We start from the raw sequence: 17,598 nt of genomic DNA on the forward strand, positions 1-17,598 counted from the left end.
TGAACTGTGTCCGAGAGGCCCTGTTTCACTGCCTTCTACTACGTATGCCTCACTGACCCGTCCCTGCCTGTTCTCGTTTCCACCTCCGTGGGCTACGAGGGCTCCGGTGAGACCCACCCCTCCCACTGGAATCAACCCACTCTCATCCCTGGTATTTCTTGTGATTTTATTGGCTATTAAATAAAGGGGAGAAGACGCTGGTCCTTGGAGGAAGTTCTTGCTTTTCCAGCAAATACTACCAAGGCCTTCTGTTCTGCCTGCGCAGCTGGTGGCCGGTCGTTCGCCAGTCCCGGAAAGCAGGTGAGTCTGGGGGAAGATAGGTAGAGAAAGCTGAACCGAGACACGTTCTTCGAAGCTGCCGCGTTTCCAGAATATGCCCGCTTGGGTCCGGTTTCGAGGAGGAAGCCTTTTGCAGTCATGAACTGCGTGCAGGAGCCCAGGCCGTGTTCAAATTCCTCCCAAAGAAAGAAAGAGTAACGAGAACAGTCTGTGGAAAAGAATGTAGTTAGTGTCTTAAAGATGGGCAAATATTCATTCTCATTTGTCCTTTTATGTGAAACAGATTTTTTAAAAGGCAATTGGAGTAGCTAATGACATCCAGAGCCCTGCTGATTCAAGTAGAGCTGGGAAGGGGGGGGGGTGGCTGGGGGCTTAAATTGGCCCAAACGACTAATGAGACCCAAAGAAAGAGGTGAGCTGCTGGGGAATTCTTCAGAGGCATGGCCAATAATTAGAGTGGAAGATGCTCTATGCACATAACTTAGCATAATTTTATTAGGCAGCTCATCACCAGCAGAATTAGAGAAAATCAGCCCGGGGAAAAGTCCGCTAGCCAGGCCGGCTTGTGCAGACGTGGAGACTTTTGCTCCAAAACGGCTTCGTGCTTGAGGAAGACACCAGGAAAAAGTACTGCTTTTCTTCTGGGCCCTGATGGGGCGGGGGGGGGGGGGCGGTGGTGGAAATGGATTCAATGCCATTTGAGGGGATGTGCTGGAATTTGGGGGCGGGCAGCACAGGGAAACGTGCCATGGACCCAGCTGGACGGGAGGCAGACTTGAACAGCAGTTCCCATCCTTACTGAGTGACAGGGGGCCCATTCTCTGAGCTGGGGTTCCTCGCCTGTTCTTAGGGGATCAGCGGCGAGGCCGGTGACTGTGCATAGACCGAAATGGCAGCTGGACCGTCACCGGGGACCTGTGGGTGAAGGGCGGGCTGCACGCGGAGGGAGGCCTCATCTCTCCAGACCGGCACGCGTGTTTTCTTCAGACACGGAGGTCACCCCTCCGGACAGAGTTCCCAGATGATTTCAGATTTGGGGCAACGAGGGAAGGTCTCACCTTGAGTCTTTCCACCGGCCTTTACTGACCTCACGGACCCTCCACCTTCGAAGGCCCACCCTGGGTCCTGTTCTCCGAGCCGGTGATGCGTGTGGGGAACAAACCTGTGTGCATCACACTGGGCTGGCCTGGGCATCCCCACCCCTCCGGGGCTGGGGCTAGATGGGGCCAGAGGACAAAGGGGACTTCCCAAAGACTCCGTTGACTCAGTGATGTGGCGAATGAGAGGAAGTCATTGAGTGGCCAATCATTTAACGCATTAAAAAAAATTTTTTTAATGTTTGTTTATTTTTGGAGAGAGAGACAGAGCATGAGTGGGGGAGGGGTAGAGAGAGAGGGAGACACAGAATCCAAAGCAGGCTCTCCAAGCTCCGAGCTGTCAGCACAGAGCCCGACGCGGGGCTCGAACTCACGAAATGTGAGATCGTGACCTGAGCCGAAGTCGGACGCTCCACTGACTGAGCCACCCAGGCGCCCCTCACATTTTTTTTTTTTTAACGTGAAAGCAAATTCTTTGATGCAATAGAATAGAAGGCAAAAACAGAGAGGGAGACAAACCATAAGAGCCTCTTAAATGCAGAAAACAAACTGGGGGTTGCGGAAGGGGATGGGCTAGATGGGGGATGGGCATTAAGGAGGACACTTGCAACGAGCACTGGGTGTCTGTCGTGTGTAAGAGATGAATCACTGGGTTCCACTCCTGAAACCAATACTACGTGGCATGTTAACTAGCTTGAATTTAAACACTTAATAGTAAAAAAAAAAAAAAAAAAATAGACAAATTTTGCTTGAGTTTTCAAAAATAAACCACAAAGTCTGAGCGATGTGATGGGGGAAGGGCGGTGGGTGCCCGTGCTTGTCCACGGGCTCTGCTCCTCGGGCAGCCGAGGGACATCTTGGGGGGCACCGTCTTCCGGTTCCGTCCTTAGCCGGCCCGAGGTGGGCCCATGGGTAGGGCCCCGTAACCACTGAGGGTTTTGTTTGTTTGTTTTTGAATTCTTATTGTGGGAAAATATACACAACAAAATTTGCCATTCCGACCATTTTTGAATGTCTGACTCAGTGGCACTCAGTCACCGAGTTTTAAGAGTGGGTTCCAGAAGCTTCCAGAGCCTGACTGAAAACAGTGGGCCTTGCCGTCTCATGGCATTTGATAGCCGCGGAGTGCTTTCCCACCTACACCTCCTCGCCTGCTCAGCATCACAGGGAGGCTGAGAAGTGCATCAGGCCCGCACAGCAGCGCCGTTCACCACGGCCAACGAATGGAAATGTCCTGCGCTTGAGGAGTAAATAAACGAGACGTGGCAGAGCCGTACGGTGGAATGGGGTCCCGCCACGAAAAGGAGTGGGGGTCGCAGCGTGGCTGAATCAAACCGCCATGCTCGGTGCGAGAAGCCAGACATTACAGACCACCCGCCGTCTGGCTCCATTTCTATGCCGTGTCCGGAAGAGGCGACTCTGTAGAGACAGGGGGCAGGTTCATGGTTGCCTGCGGCTGGGGAAGATGAGGGGCAGAGGGGTGACTGCTCATGGTGGAAGGTTTCTTTTTTGGGTGGTGAAAATGTTCTAGAATTAGACACAGGGTTGTCCAACTATAAATACACTAAAACCCGTTCAACCTACGCTTGAAACGGGTGAATTGTGTAACATGAAACTTACATCTCAGCAAGTCTGTTTCAAAAAAAAAAAAAAAAAAAACAAAAAACAACCTGCCGGTATTTCGCCCCCAGGCTTGTATCATCTTTGTGGTTCGCACCAGCACCCGAGGGGCCCAGAGCGGCTCCCCCTCCTCGCCAGCACTTGTCCATGGTTTGGCTTCAGCCATCCGAGCGGATGTGCCTCTTCGCGGATTTCAGCGTGTGTTCCCAGTGGCTGATGACATTGAACATCCTTGCAGGTGCTTGCTTGCCGCCCACGTAGCTCCCCTGGTGAGGTATTCGTGTCTTTTGCCCTGTTTAAAAAATTACGTTGTTTTCTTATTGTTGACTTCTGAGAGTTCTTTACATGTTCCGGATACAAGGATACACATACATCGTGGCATGTGTGATGTGAAACTTTCCCCCCACCTGGAGCTCGTCATTTCATGCTCTTTGTCACCAGTATTTCTAATTCTAGCCCCTTTGGTGGGTGAGTTGTGATGTCTCATTGTGGTTCGGATTTGCATAACATCATTTCTTAGTCTGGTTGGTGGAGTCTAGGGCCAACAGCATATCTGGCTCTGTACATAGTGCTTTTATATACAGAATCTTTTTAAATAAATTTTTTAATTTTTTTTTTTTTTTTGAGAGAGAGAGAGAGCGTAGCGGGGGAACGGCAGAGGGTGGGGGGGTGGGGGCAGAGGATCCGAAGTGGCTTCTTAGCTGACGGGCTGACAGCAGCGAGCCTGATGCTGGGCTCGAACTCAAGGACCGTGAGATCATGACCTGAGCTAAAGTCGGAATGTCAGCTGATACCAGATTCACCACTGGTATCTTTCGTACAAGCAAGGCTTTAAGAGACGGCTCAAGGTCTTGTGGCTTCTAGGTGACAGTGGGCGGGGCCAGGATCGGAACCCAGCTCTGTCCTACAGCTGCCTCTTTTGAGCTGTGATCTGCTTCAACCCTCAGCTTCAAGGCGTCTGGTGAAAGCCAACACCTCATCTCTCCAGCAAGCGGCTCACAAGGGGGTGAGAAATGCCAACGAAGGTGACGGACTCTCGTCATCGCAGGGACCCTCCTCACCTCCGTTCCCTGACATGGCAGTTCCCAGGGAACAGCCACATTCTCTAGCTGCTGTCATTGTGGCTGTTCCCTCCTTCTAATTATGAGCAGAGTCAGCCCCGGGATGGGGCAGAGGCCTTGAGCCGTGAGTCATGGCCGGGATGTCGTCACCCCGGGGGAAGAGAGGCCCTGAACTGTCTGGAGGCACCATTTGGCATCTATGTCTTGTGTGTTTATCAAGGGCCTCCTGGGTGCCAAGCAGCATCTGGGCACTGCGGATGTGACATTCGTGACCCCTGCTCAGACGTCCCTTCTTAGAGAGCCCTTCCCTGACTGCCCCATCTACTGTTACAGCCCTGTCCCTCCTAGCCTCTCCCCCAGCCATATTTGTCCTCAGATACTTAGGACTGTTGGAGCAGTGTTTTCAGTCTTACCCATCCCCCCGCCCCCGACCCCCCGCCGGAAATGTATGCTGTGTGAGGACAGGGCTTGGACTCGCTGTTCTGGAAACCTAGAGAAAGGTGGCATAGTGGGTGTTCAATAAAGGTGGGATGAACACATGAAGTAACTGAATAAGGTAACGGTGATGAATACCATCAGGAATTTAAATCAGGGTGCCATTAGGGAGACTGGCCAGAGCGAGGTGGAGAGTGTGTGTGGCTATTTTACGCTTGACCGAAGGTGTGTGTCCTTGCATAGGTGGATTTTGAGCTTCAGTCTGAAAGACGAAGGGAGCCAGCATCCATAGATGTGAGGAAAGGGTATTCAGGGCAGAGGAAATTGCATGTGCAAATGCCCTGTGGCAGAAAGGGTTCAGTGTATTGAGGGACAGAAAGAAGAGTGATGGCAGCTGGTGCTGATAAGTGGCAGGAAGTGAGTCCTGTCTCGCAGGGAGGCATCTGTTTACCGCCCCCCCCCCCCACCCCGGGCCTGTCTCCATCATGCCAGAGCTCATTGTCATCTGACCTTTTCAGGTCAGCTTAGAGAGTGGACCCACTGTGTGTCACGTTGAGGGACTCCAGATCGCCGGCCTGTGGATTCCCATTGCCAGAGAGGCCAGGGAAGTGGCTCATACCCCAGACCACATTGCCCCAAGTATGATGATTTCTTTCTCCCACTCCAGGCCTGTGGCTTTTGGTAGCTGGATCAATCCATGAGAAAGCTCTCCTAAGTCTTGAGAGAATCCCCCTGGGGCTCAGGAAATACCTCTCAAAAGAGAGTCTTCTGCGAGCCATGTGGCTTCCAAATGGGGGTATATGTGTGCCATGTTCCGGTCGCTTCCACGTACGTTAGCTTGTTGAGTCCTTGTGGGTTAAGGGCAGGTAAGCTCCTCTCACAGATAAGGAGAGCAGGAGACGGGTACATTCCAGCCCGGGCAGTTCGCTAACCACGGAAGGCTGGGCAGAAGCTGCACTCGGAGACGTTACCTCTGGGACATACACATGGGCCTCTGTGTGTGTGTGTGTGTGTGTGTACCCCCCGCCCCCCGCCCCCCATCCCTAACTGGTAACACTTGTTGGGAGAAATGAATGTGACGAGTGGGAAACGCATGGCATGGCGCGTCAACACAGAAAGCCTTCTGAAGCGGTGACAGCTGTGTGCCTGCACACAGCTGAAGTCAGCACTGGCAAAGTGAGGCGGGAAAGAGGGAGGGGGGATTTATGGCCGGGATCAGGAGCGGCTTGCTCACTGGAACGTCAGCTCGAAACCCACAGGAACCAGGATGCAGTAGCAGGAACTAACCCACCTCCAGGCAGGTCACTGCCGCTGGTTTTATGGCTTCCAGCTGAACTGCCACCCCCCCCCCCCTCCCCAGTCCCCCCACCCCCTCGCCTCACTCCAAAGTCAAAATCCTGGTGGGAGAATCTCATGAGCTCAGCTTGGTTCACACGGCAGAGGATTTGGGCCAACAGTTTCCCCAGACTGCCTGCCATGGGAGGAGGTCGTCCTCCAAAGGGACCGTGGCCTTGTTCCCAGGAAGAAAGGGCGGACGGAGGCTTGGGGGCCAGAGAAAAACTCACGTCCACCACGGTGGTAATCAGGCTTTGCCTCGGAACCCCCTGTTGGAGGCCTCGCCTCTCCAGGCTTCTGTTCCTACTGGGCCAAATGAAGGCACTGAGTTCCACCCCTGGGGCGCCTCTCGGGATCTCTGGTGGAATTCTAGAAAAACACCAGGACCTGTCTTCTGGGCCATCTCTTTTGATCAGCTTGAAAAACCGTCCCAGCAATTCCCTCTTACGTCTCATTGGGCACGACTGGGATACACGCCCACCCGTGAACCAATCACTGGCAAGAGGCGGGGTGGATAAGGACCAATCAGATTTGACACCCCCCCCCCCCTTCCCAAAGCCAGGGGTCCCAGAGTGGTCTTCCAGGCTTTCTCTCTCTCTCTCTCTCTGTCTCTCTAGGGTTGTGGGTTCTGCCCAACAGAATTCTCTGAGACGGTAAAGCTTGAAAACGGGGTCAGGTGTCCTTTTCGGCCCAGAAGGTGTCTGTGAAGGTTGGTCGTGTCCCCACTGTGCCCCCCCACCCAGGGAGCTCAGCTGTCACAGATATTGAGTGTACCTCCAATGTGCCAAAGCCGGTGGCCAACGCGGGGAGGGAAGCAACACCAGGTGGGAGTATCTAATAAATAAGGATTGTGGCTGAACTGGAAAAAAAACACCATCTTGCCCGGCACCGGTGTTGACTTAAGGCAGGTTAGTTATGGCTGCAGGTAAGCCCTGCTCTGCCCGCTGGGGGCTGTCCCCAGCTCAGCTGTCAACTCCGCTTACCTTCCAGAGAGCTGACAATTACATGGTGGCTCTTTTTCACTCGCGTGTGACCTAACACAGCCACTCTTCTCAAAAGTTGCTAAGGAAATTGGAGGTGCTGAAAGAAATACTGCCATCGAAATAATGCTTTGGGGGACGTTTATATGCCTCGGAGTGAATTAGTGTCTTAAAAAAAAAAAGAGCCCCTTCTCTGTGCACAAATATATACTTTTCACATTCCTTCTGAGGCACCAAGGACTTTAACAGTGGTGTAAATCAGATTTTACAGACCGCATATTTCAAGTATGGAGTTCATTAAATGTGTGAAATTTGACATTTGCTTCAGGGCGTGGCTAGGGTCTCCGGTAATGAATCACAAATTGTGTTGGGCTTTCTGATCAAGTTCAATAGGCTAAATACCCCTGCAGAGTTGCACAAAGAGGCAGTTTCTTTCCCAGCCTCCCCAAACCCCGTTCTTCTAGGAACCCTTCTTCAAGGGACTAGGTACTAACGGGAGATGTGTTCCCACCATCTTTTTTTTTTTTTTAATGTGCATTTATTATTGAGAGAGAGAGAGAGAGCATGAGCGGGGTGGGGGGTGCAGCGCGAGAGAGGGACACAGAATCCGAAGCAGGCTCCAGGCTCTGAGCTGTCAGCACAGAGCCCGACGCGGGGCTCAAAGTCACCAACCGTGAGATCAGGACCTGAGCCGGAGTTGGACGCTTAACCAACAGAGCCACCCAGGTGCCCCCCCCCATCTTTATTTAAGTTGAGAAACATGTGAGACACACACAAATGTGTGTGTGTGTGTGTGTGTGTGTGTGTGTGTGTGTGTGTGTGTGTTTAAATAGGCTTCACGCCCAGCATAGAGCCCAACACAGGGTAACTATGAGCCACCCAGGTGCCCTGACATTGTCTTTTACTAGATTCCTGAGTGATGTCACTGCACTGATTGGGGCAGGGCCCGTTTACTGAGCCCTTACTGTGTGCCAGGCTCCGTGCTGGCTCTGAGAATACAGTGGCAGATGAGACAATGTCTGACCCGGTGGCGTTTGTAGTTTTTTTTTGGGGGGGGAGGGGGGAGTCAGTCATAGAATAATCACTTTCACCAGCAATTAGGGGATGGCCTGAGAAGTGCTACACAGGAAAAGTCTGGGGCGTTGTGAGGCCCGGGGGAGCCCGGTTACTTTCTGGGTGCACCAAGAAAGGTCTTTCTGGGAGGCATAGTCAAGCTGAGACTCGAGGGATGGGCGGAGCTTGGCTGACAAGGTGGGGTGACAGAGGCCTGGCAGGCCGAATGTCTGTCACAAAATCAAGGCTGCAGTGAGTGACTCTTGGGATGCTTTGCCAGGTGGCCACGAGTGCAAAACACTTGACCGAGCTCCTGTTCTGTGTCCTTGTCATCTAAGTCCCTGTCTCTGAGAGGGGACAGGAAGTACACAAGTGACCAGGATTCAGGGGTGGGCAGTAGATAGACTCTTTGAGAGCACAGAAAGAGTCCATGAGAGGGGCAGAAAGCAAGGGGGTGACAGACGCGTGACTCTCATGGAGGAGATGCCCCAGTGGCATAACAAGGGCATTCCAGGTCAAGGAAACAGCAGGACCAAAGACACAGGGGCTGGAGCACGGGATTTATTCTGCTAACTGTTCATGAGGCAATTTTCTCAGGAGCGTAGAGACAGGCAGGAGAAAAGTGGGGACACAGCTAGCAAAGGAAGTTGGAACCATATTGCCGCGTTGCCAGTGACAGAAAGTTACGTCAAACTAGGTCAGATCTAAAAAAAGACAGATCTACCTAGTGGCTGTTACGGCTTCAGGCACAGCTGTATCCAGGAACCTAAAGGTATTTTAAAGACCCCTTCTTTCTTGGTCTCACAGGTCTGCTCTCCCCCTGTGGTGACAAGATGGCCCTTAGCAGCTCCTGGACTACGTCTTCTAAGCCTGGCAACACTGACCGGGAGGCAGGGAGAGACAGAGAGAGAGAGAGAGAGGGAGAGGCACATGTCATAGTTCCAGCCAGGACCCCGGGGTGGGTGTGGCTGGCCTGGCCAGGACCACATGGCCCGCCCCAAACCCACTCTTCTGTCTCCTGCTGGACCTGGGATGGAGGGCAGTCCCAAACCGCATGATTCAAAGGGGGGAAATTGTGACCCCTCCCCTGACCCCCAGGAAAACGGACGGCAGGATTCCCGAAAGAAGAGAGAGAAGCTGGAAACCCAAAGCACTGACGTGCATCACGGGAAGGTTTAACGCTACAGTGAGGAAGCTGGTACTTATTTTAGGAGGCCATGGGAGCCAGCGAAGGTGGTGGAGCGAGGGGAGCGACATTATCATCCAAGGTGTTCTTTGGGAAGAGACCTTTGGGAGCGGTGGCGAGAGAGGTGAGGGAAGGTGATGGTGGGGACCAGGAGGCTGGGGACCTGTCGGAGCCCAGGCAGCGACTGCAGAGATGGAAAGAGAGGGCTGAGCGGGGGGGAACTTGCTGGGGTAGGGGGTGTGCTGGGCGGTGGCAGGGCGGCCCCCAGCCTGCTGGCCGCTTGGTCAGGACAGGGGTCTGGGAGCCACCCTCAGGAGGTGGTGGTGATTTTGGGAGGACGCGACCCCAGGCGACGACAGGGCTTCGGTAGGAGAACAGAGGGGCCTGTGTCTCTCCTCTGAGAGCATTTGGGGACCAGTTGCGAATCCCATGGGCATTTGCGCTCTGACTCCGAGGAGGGTGGGTCCTCAGAGCGTGATGCCATTTTCCACAAAGCTTTCCAGATGTTTGCTTTGTTGGTTTGCTTTATTTATTTATTTTCTTAAGTAGTAACAACAGAGAGAGAGAGAGAGAGAAAAAAAAAGGCAAAACCAAAGTTGAAAGTGAGGGGCCCTTGAGCAAAGGGGCCCGAAAGGTGGGGGCAGAACACGCTGGAAGCTGGGGGTGTGGCTCTTGCCCCCTGTGGTCCCCTGCCCATCCCAGGACGGCTCTTTTGGTGTCCTTCCCCTCTCTCCGCGCCCAGGACCTCGACGTCCCACAGGAAAGGAGCCCTCTAGGTTTTCTGCTGATCCCAGCCCCGGTGACTCAGACGTCCCCGGGCCTCCCGCTCCCATCCAGGGGGCGGCCGCAAGGGCTTCCGTTGAAGGATCCCTGGGGAGCAGCTCCTTCCCTAGCCCCCCCAGCTTGGAAGTGTGGTTCCTGGAACCTGGGCTTGGTATGAAACACGGCTCTACCACTTATTAGCTGCGTGACCCCGTGAGAATCACCCAAACTGTGGGCCTCAGTTTACGTGTTTGTAAGACGAGGGCTGCAGGTTGCCAGGCCGGTAGCAGAAAGCTGCAGGAAAGAAGCCAGAGGACGCCTGGACAGCTTTCAATATCGAGTAGGCATTTCCAAATGGGAGGTTGGTGATGGGTCTTTTTTTTTTTTTTAATTTTTTAAAGTTTATTTATTTTGAGAGAGGGAGAGAGAGCGCAAGTGGGGGAGGAACAGAGAGAGAGAGGGAGAGAGAGAGAATCTCAAGTAGGCTCCACACGGTCCTCGAAGAGCCCGGTGTGGGGCTCGAACCCACGAAGCGTGAGATCGTGACCGGAGTCAAAATCAAGGATCAGAGGCTTAACTGACTGAGCCACTCAGGCGCCCCTTGGGGACGGGTCTTTACTTCACAGGTGGTGTCGTTGCCAGCAGGGGAAATCACGGGGTGAAGGAGTGTAGTGGGGTTACAGGCTGAACTCCTGCCATTGGGCCTTGGGGCTGGCCTGTCGGGGGAGGCAGGCCGGGGGGCATCTCTGAGGTCTTTATCGAAGGGTATGTGCTGGGCGTCAGTTAAAGCCCGGCTTACCTCTTGGGTTCAACTAACCTGGTCCAAACCAGGATTTCCAGATCAAACACAGGACACTGAATCAAATTTGAAGTTCAGATAAACAATAAATAAATAAAAAAAATTTTAGCATAAGTATGCCCCCCAAACTGCATGGGACATACTTACGCTACAAAAAATGAATTCATTGTTTACCTGAAATCCAAAGTTCCCCTGGGCCCTGAGCAACCTTACAGACCGACCGAAGCCAAAGGAGGGAGCTTATTATTGATGGGTCCAGACTTCAGACTTAGTCTCTCTCGGCCCTGCTCTCGCTGCCCTGACTCCACCCGGGCTCGCCCCTCCTGTTGCCACGGTGGCCACATCCTTCCACCTTCCTTTCCGGCCGGAAGGAGCACGACCGTCCAGGGCCCAGCGCAGGTGTGATACTGGCCCGGACTGGCTCACGTGCTTGTCCCCGGACCGGTCCCAGGGGCCAGGGGAGTTCTGTGTGCTGACCGCCGTAGGCCTTGGTCACCTAACGCCTCCCTCTGCCCCCTCTTCTGTTTGTTTACTGAAGGACGTTTTATTATTTCGCCGTGGAACGTGGCCGTGACTACAGCAGTTGCGTTTTTCTCTTTTTTCCCCGGACGACACACGTCCTCTGGTCCCCGAGAACCTTCTATCACCTGTCGTTTGGAGAATCTGGTTCCCGACGACGTCGGTGAGACTGTCCCGGGGGGCACCGGGGGTGCTCAGCGGTCAAGAGTGGGCTCGTCCTGTCGTGGGTTGTTGCTCAAGGCGCTCGCCTCCCCCTCGGCTTCCAGCCCGCGGGCACGACGCGTGTCTTCGTTGTCACGCGCAGGACGGGGCGGGGGGGGGGGAGAGCGGGTGTCGCGCACGCATGTGGAGCGCGGGGACGTCTCCTTTGCAGACGGTAAGGCGGGCGCTACTTTGCAATGACACTTACCTGGAAGAGAGGATTCTGTCGCCTGAGGGCGAAAGGGGGGTATGACGTCCCCTCTGGGGTTGGAGACAACCGTCTCAAGGTCGTTCTCGTTGGCATCACTGTGGGGAATCCGGATGCCTGTTGGGTGGTCGGTGGGGCACCGTTTCTAGGTTTCAAGCTCCGGTGGATCAAAGAGGACAGAGAATGTTACAAGTGACAGAAAACCTAAGTCAGCGTCGCTTACGTGAAAGAGAAACGTCTGCAGATAAGTGAGAAGCGAATCAACTTTCGTCTGGCTTCGGGTACGGCTGGATTCAGGGGCTCAAATCTGCCAGCAGCACTTAATCTCTTTCGATCCCTTGGCCTCGCTCTGGGTCGCCCACGTTCTCGGACATCTTGCTCTGTAGGGTGTGGAGCGTCCAGACGGCTGATGACGATTCCAGGCAAATGTCCTTATATCTCAGAAGGAAAGACGGAATGGATGTGTGAGTGAGATTCTCTCTTCTAACAGTTCAGGCTCAAAAGTCCCGGACCTGGACCTCACTGGCCTGAGCCCATCGCTCTGAGTGCTGATTGCCTGTCCCAGGAGCTGGGGATAGAGCCGGCCTCTCCTGACCGCGTGAGCTGAGAGTCAGAAAGGTTTGATCCCAAATTAAGAGTTGGATTACTTGTTCCAGAAGAGGGCAGGGACGTTAGGGGCTGGCGGCAAAGCCGATGAGTGTTCGGAGGGACCTTCCTGCAGGAGGGTCCCCAGTCGGCCGTGGCATAAGGTCCCTTCCCCCCCGGGCTCCTCCCGTTGAGGGTTTGGGACTGTTTCGGGTTGGGACCTTGACATTGCCTGTCTCCGCTGTCCCGTGCTCGGACTTCAGGTGTGGGGAGAGAGGCCAGCGGTAGGCAGGCCCTCCCCGCAGCCTTTTGCTTACAGCTCCCATTTTGGTTTTAATGGCTTTTGCTCTTATGGTTGATTACAGTGCAATTTTATACTGCCTGCCCGAGTCCAGGTTGAGTCGGAGGCATGAAAAAGAATCACGCTGAGAGACTCTGGCCCATGTAGCCAATTCTGCAGACTGAAGTGTCTTTGTAAAAGGAGGGAAGGAGGGAGGGAAGGAAGAGGGGAGGAAAGGAAGGAAGAAAAGGAAGGAGGGAAGGAGGGAAGGAAGGAAGGAGGGAGGGAAGGAAGGAAGAAAGGAAGGAAGGAAAGAAGGAGGGAAGGAAGGAGGGAGGGAAGGAAGGAGGGAGGGAAGGAAGGAGGGAGGGAAGGAAGGAAGGAGGGAAGGAAGGAAGGAGGGAGGGAGGGAAGGAAGGAGGGAGGGAGGGAAGGAGGGAAGGAAGGAAGGAAGGAAGGAAGGAAGGAGGGAGGGAAGGAAGGAGGGAGGGAGGGAAGGAAGGAAGAAAGGAGGAAGGAAGGAAGGAGGGAGGGAAGGAAGGAGGGAGGGAAGGACAGAAGAAAGGAAGAAAGAAAAGAAGGAAGGAGGGAGGGAAGGAAGAAAGGAAGTAAGAAAGAAGGAAGGAGGGAAGGAAGGAAGGAGGGAGGGAAGGAAGGAGGGAGGGAAGGACAGAAGAAAGGAAGAAAGAAAAGAAGGAAGGAGGGAGGGAAGGAAGAAAGGAAGTAAGAAAGAAAGAAGGAGGGAAGGAAGGAAGGAGGGAAGGAAGGAAGGAAGGAAGGAAAGAAGGGAAGGAAGGAAGGAAGGGAAGGAAGGAAGGAAGGAAGAAAGGAAGGAGGGAAGGAAGAAAGGAGGGAAGGAAGGAAGGAGGGAAGGAAGGAGGGAAGGAAGGAGGTAAGGAAGGAAGGAGGGAGGGAAGGAAGGAAGAAAGGAAGGAAGGAAAGAAAGGAAGGAAGGAGGAAAGGAAGGAAGAAAGGAAGGAAGGAGGGAAAGAAGGAAGGGAGGGAAGGAAGGAAGGAAGGAAGCAAGAAAGGAAGGAGAGAAGGAAGGAAGGAAGGAGGGAGGGAAGGAAGGAGGGAGGGAGGAAGGAGGGAGGGAGGAAGGAGGGAAGGAGGGAAGGAAGGAAGAAAGGAAGGAGGGAGGGAAGGAAGGAAGGAGGGAAGGAAGGAAGGAGGGAGGGAAGGAAGGAAGAAAGGAAGGAAGGAGGGAAGGAAGGAAGGAGGGAAGGAAGGAGGGAAGGAAGGAGGGAGGGAGGGAGGGAAGGAAGGAAGGAAAGAAAGAAGGAGGGAAGGAAGGAGGGAGGGAAGGAAGGAGGGAAGGAAGGAAGGAAGGAGGGAGGGAGGGAGGGAGGGAAGGAAGAAAGGAAGGAAGGAGGGAGGGTAGGAGGGAAGGAAGGAGGGAGGGAAGGAAGGAGGGAAGGAAGGAAGGAGGGAAGGAAGGAGGGAAGGAAGGAGGGAGGGAGGGAGGGAGGGAAGGAAGGAAGGAAAGAAAGAAGGAGGGAAGGAAGGAGGGAGGGAAGGAAGGAGGGAAGGAAGGAAGGAAGGAGGGAGGGAGGGAAGGAGGGAAGGAAGAAAGGAAGGAAGGAGGGAGGGTAGGAGGGAAGGAAGGAGGGAAGGAAGGAAGGAGGGAAGGAAAGAAGGAGGGAAGGAAGGAAGAAAGGAAGGAAGGAGGGAAGGAAGGAAGAAAGGAAGGAAGGAGGGAAGGAAGGAAGAAAGGAAGGAGGGAAGGAAGAAAGGAAGGAGGGAAGGAAGGAAGGAAGGAGGGAAGGAAGGAAGGAAGGAGGGAAGGAAGGAAGGAAGGAGGGAAGGAAGGACATAGATAAACATAATTCAGGGAGTATAAAGCCCCCCAAGCAGGGCCAGTCCTGCTACTTCGTCCTGCTGTGTCGGGCCAGGTTGTGTGTAAGGACCTCTCGATTCACCAGCTCAAGCTCCCAGACACTAAAGCCTGGGCTGCGGAAGGCGCTTCTAAAGAAATGGCAAATGGTTCCCAAATGGGGCAAATTAAGAGACCTTCCAGAGGACTTGGATCTTCCCCCATCTGCCTGCCATTTTGGGGAGAAGTGGCCATGCACACACGTGAGCTGGGACTGTAGCAGTTTTGGGATAAAAAGTCTGGGAAGTCGGGCGCATTCGGTCCTGAAAACGGATGCATCTAGGATAGTAGTAAGCTCCTGGCTTTTCTCTAGAGCTGGGTTAGCAAACTTTGCGAGGGGACAGACAGAAGATGTTTTCAGCTCTGCAGGCCATTTGGTTCCTGTTGCCAGTCAGTTGTACCATTCTGCCGTTTTATCGTGAAAACCGCCATAGGCAACCCGTAAACAAATGTGCATGTCTGCATCCCAATAAAACTTTATTTATAAAACCAGGCCACGGGCCACATTTGGCGATAGTTTGTCAACCCCTGACTTAGACCAAAGAACTTGTAGAATCAGCAGAATAGCTTTCTGAGCCAGAAAGCCGGTATTGTTTTTGTTAAGGCCGGCTTTACTAAATTATAATTTATATGCAATGAAATACATGTTTTACGTGTACCGTTCAATCAGTCAATACAGAAGATCTCCTTTGCCCTTTGCAGTTGGCTGTCCCCTGCCCCCCGTCCCCTGCCCGGCCAACTGTTGGTCTGATCGCCATCCTGCAGATTAGTTTGGAACGTGCCAGCATCTCATAGAAATAGATGCGGCGCGCCTCGCACTAGGGGCGCCCTGCCCCTGCTCCAGGGTGAGGCTCTGTCCTTCCTACAGAGGCGGACAGCCCCGGAGCCTGCTCTCCCCGGACCGGATCACGGCTCGGAAGGCAGAGAGCCCCAGAATCAGAACAAGGGCTCCTCTACTCAGGGGCCCGGAGCCACCAGCCAGGGCTGGGATGAGCTGTGTTTACCTTGGAAGGCCCAACCTCTTTTGTAACACTCACTCATTGTTGCCAGGAGCCCAAAAATACTTTTATTAATGGAAAAACAGGGATGGCTCCACAAAGAAATATTTTGACAAGCCCAGAGGAGCCAGCGGGAAGGTTCAGAGCACATCCTCAGGAAGCTTGGGTTTCTTATCTTCTAGGGAGCCCGCCAGGGGGGGGAGAGTGCAGCACGCTTCTCCCGGCAGGGAGCCTGCCCCATTTCCGCAAGAGGCTCTCAGGCACGGCTTCCTGGGCTGGATCGGGCTGGGTTGATTTTCTGCAACGTGGCCCGGTCCACACCCCACCCTGCATACAGCTCCCGGAGCGGCCGGGGGGGGGGGGGGGGGTGGGTGGTGGTGGTGGTGGGGACAGTGGCATCATTCCTGGTTACGGCCCCATCCAGGTGGCGTCTTTCCTTTGACGGCAAACGAAGCTTGGAGCTGGCTCCAGACATCTCTCCGGGCTCCCAGGTACCTACCAGCGCCCGCTGGGCGAGGCAAGTTGCCACACGCTTTCTTAGCTCTCCTCGAACCAGCTCTCTTGGACCTTAAGCCTCCCTCAGTGGTGCCAGGTGCTATTTTAAACACCCCTCCGTGTGCTGACTCCTCACAGCAGTTCTCCAGTTGGGCGGTCCCCCCCCCCCCCCCCCCCCCGTGCGGATGAGGAAATCGGGGTACAGAGCAGTTAAGTAACTCGCTTAAGGTTGCAAAGTGACGGAGAGGCAGTGCTGGGATTTGCGCCTAGGCCAGCTGGCTCTGGAGCGTGACTCTTCTTTCTGAAGGTGCGTATGTGATCCCATTCCTCAGCGTCTCTGTACTTGATGTCTTTGGACTCTTAACATAAAATCCATGTCGGTCAGGACAAGTTCAGTTGTTAGACTGAAGATCCCCAAATCGCAGTGGCCTAGACAAGTTAGATATTTGTTTTTCTCTTACAAAAGAAACTGGTTAGGAGATCCAGGGTTGCTGTGGAGGCCCCGTGATGCTTAGGGACCCGAGCTCCTTCTAGCTGGCAGCTTTGTCTTCGTTAACTCAGTTTCTGCCTCATGGCCCCAAAATGGCTGCTTGAGCTCCTACCATCAAGTCCCCATTTTAGCAGGAAGGGAAGGAGGGGAAGTGGAGAGTCTGTCCTGTCTCTTTAAGGGTTCGGGGCGCCTGGGGTGGGCCCAGTCGGTTGAGCGGTTGAGCTTCCGACTTCGGCTCAGGTCACGATCTCACGGGTTCGTGAGTTCGAGCCTCGCGTCGGGCTCTGTGCTGACGGCCCAGAGCCTGGAGCCTGCTTCGGATTCTGTGTCTCCGTCTCTCTCTGCCCTTCCCCCACTTGCACTCTGTCTCTCTCTTTCAAAAATAAATAAACATTAAAGATTTGTTTAAATGTTAAAAAAAACCTTAAGGGTCTGATTCCAGGCCCTCCCACCATGTGGCCGAGGGTAAGTCATTTAACCCCATTTGAAAAGGGAAAGTAGTCAAACTTCTTTCAAAGGTTATAAGGATTAGATAAGTTAATTCGTGTCAAACACTCGGAAAAGAGCAAAGTATTCAGGAAGACATTTTAGTGATTGTTAATATTGACACCATTTAGATGACACTGTTCATGAAGGGGACTAGGCCTAGGTTATATGGCTCTCCCACGAGTTTTGTGGCTCCCCAGGCCTTTCCCGTAGCAGCACTAGCACCCTGCTTTGTCACGTGCGTTGACCTCTCTTGCCCCCACTGGGTGGAGAGCTCCTGAAGATACGCGCTGTCCGTCTTGTTCTCCCACCGTGTCCCCAGCAGCAAGTTCAGGGTCACGTGGGAGGTACCCGGAAATCTTGGCAACTGCGTGAAGGAATGAGTATTTCCAGTGACAGGAGGCTCACTCCCATAGAGGATACTGCCTCAGGGCCTTTGCACATGCCGTTCCCTCTGTTTTCAGTGTGCTTCCCCAACTGTCTGCATAACCACTTCTCCTGTTTCACTCCGCTCCGTGCCACCTGTTCGGTGAAGCCTTCCCTGACCATCCTGGCTAAAACCGCCCCCTTCCCCGTCTCTGTCTTCCTGTTCCGCTCTGTTTTTTTCTTGGCACGTATGGCCACTCAGCGGGGTCGTCTGTGTTCACGCGTTCCCTCTCTCCCACTGGACCGTAAGCTCCACAGAGGCAGCATCTGTATCCGTTTTGCTCACAGCTGCATTTGCAGTGCCCAGAACGTTGCAGGTATGTGACGATATTTGCTGAATCAAGAAAGCAAGCAACAAGATAGCCCATTTGCTTCTTAAGGCCCGAGGAGAAAAATCCTCGGTATATGCACCTCAGTCCTTTTGGCAAAC

This window comes from Panthera leo, chromosome A3 (assembly GCF_018350215.1).
Source record: "Panthera leo isolate Ple1 chromosome A3, P.leo_Ple1_pat1.1, whole genome shotgun sequence".
In the NCBI taxonomy this organism is placed as follows: domain Eukaryota; kingdom Metazoa; phylum Chordata; class Mammalia; order Carnivora; family Felidae; genus Panthera; species Panthera leo.